The sequence below is a fragment of the Pteropus medius genome, unplaced genomic scaffold, assembly GCF_902729225.1.
Source record: "Pteropus medius unplaced genomic scaffold, Ma_sr-lr_union100, whole genome shotgun sequence".
Classification (NCBI taxonomy): domain Eukaryota; kingdom Metazoa; phylum Chordata; class Mammalia; order Chiroptera; family Pteropodidae; genus Pteropus; species Pteropus medius.
Window position 1 is genome coordinate 3375718 of NW_024354500.1, and position 1676 is coordinate 3377393.

The window sequence follows — 1676 nt, forward strand, 5'->3', positions numbered from 1 at the left end:
AAAAGTTCATAATTCAAATAAGAAGGCCAGGGAAGGACATCCTGAGAAGTGATATTTGTGTAAAATTCTGAAAAAAGCAAGGGAAAGGATCATAAGGATATAGGAAAAAAATCATTCCTTCAGGGAGAAGACCTAGAGCAGAGGTGTGAGAGAGAATCATGCCTCGCAGGTTCAAGAAGCAGCATAAAAGCCAATGTGACTAGATCCAAGTGAGAAAGGTAGAGGAAAACTGGAATGAGTTTAGAGACTAGGAGTGCGGGTGAGGGAGCATGTGGGGAGCCACTTATGGACATGTGAAAACGTATAACAAGGAACAAAGATATTTGTGTACTTGGCAACAATGTAAGAAGTTGAGATTGTAAAGCGCTGGGAAAAACCGGGAGGTAACTGTTCACATAGCAATCACTGCACATTCCTTGCTACAGTTTAGCAGAGAGTTCTGAGTTGTGAGAATCTCATTGTTCTACTAGATAAGTAATCTGGCTAACCTTGGTTCTTGACTACTGTCTTTCTTATTGAAATGTTATAAATAGTGTGTTCTAAATAAACTCGGGGACACAGACACAGCTTGATTCTGTGATCCCTCCTGCAATTCTGTCTGTCTTCTTTCTTTTCCTCAGTCCATGCTCCCCCTTTCAGGTACCCTCAATTACTTCGTCGGCTGGTTCCGACAAGTGGCGCCCGAACAGGGACCTGAACACGGGGGATAACAGCTAGGACGTGCCACAGAGTAAGGCATGCGCACGCGGAATCTGGGGACCTAAGAGTCCTGTAGGTGGCCAACCGTAAGTACGCAGGAGTATTGTAATATAGAAACTGAAACAGAAACTTAAAGAAGTAAAAATGGTCCAAGGAAATAGCCGGCTGCTTTTTGTACATATGCTTAAGAATATGCTTAGAGTAAGAGAGGCCAAAATGGGCCAGCAACAATTAACTAAGTTTTTGCAATTTGTAGAAGAAGTATGTCCCTGGTTTCCGGAAGAAGGGACTATAGATTTAGAAACCTGGAAAAGGGTAGGACAAAAGTTACAAGACTATTATGATGCCCATGGGCCAAGTAAAGTGCCAGTGGATACTTTTGGATTATGGACATTGATAAGGGATTGCTTAGATCCCAGGCATGAGAGAACTCAATGGCAGGAACAAGGCAAGGATGCTTTTACTGGCCCTGAGGCTCCACCTAATCCTGATATTGCACCCACTGCTCCACCGCCTCCTTTTACTTCCCTCTTTTTTGATGAGAATGAGGAATCTTTAGATCCAGGAGATACTGCTCAGTTAGAGGATGAGACAGCTAAATATCATGAGGAAGAAGAAGTTGAACAATTAAAACAGAAATTGGCTAATTTGTCTTTGCAGATGCAAAAGCTGGCCATGGGGACTCAGCCCTTAAAAGTGCCAATTTTTAAAGTTCCTCAGGATCCACCGAGGTCAGGGGGAAGGCTGACTCCAACTATAATTGCAGGCTTAGATCCCCCTCCTGTGATTTTTGCCCCTGTTGGACCAACTGACACACCCCTTTGGATTAATCAGAAACCAATGCCTCAAACAGGGTTACAACAAGGGCTGCAGCAGGCTGCTTCACGGCTTTTAGGGAACCTAGAAGCCAGTTCTCTGCTGGTAAAACAGCTGGCTTATGAAAATGCAAATTCTGCCTATCAAACAACAATCGGACC

General features: G+C 43.7%; 1 pseudogene; it reads left to right on the forward strand.

The window, feature by feature from the left end:
• The first annotated feature begins 843 nt into the window (after positions 1–843).
• The window catches only part of LOC120595028 (RNA-binding protein EWS-like), a 136457-nt pseudogene continuing 135624 nt past the window's right edge, over positions 844–1676 (forward strand).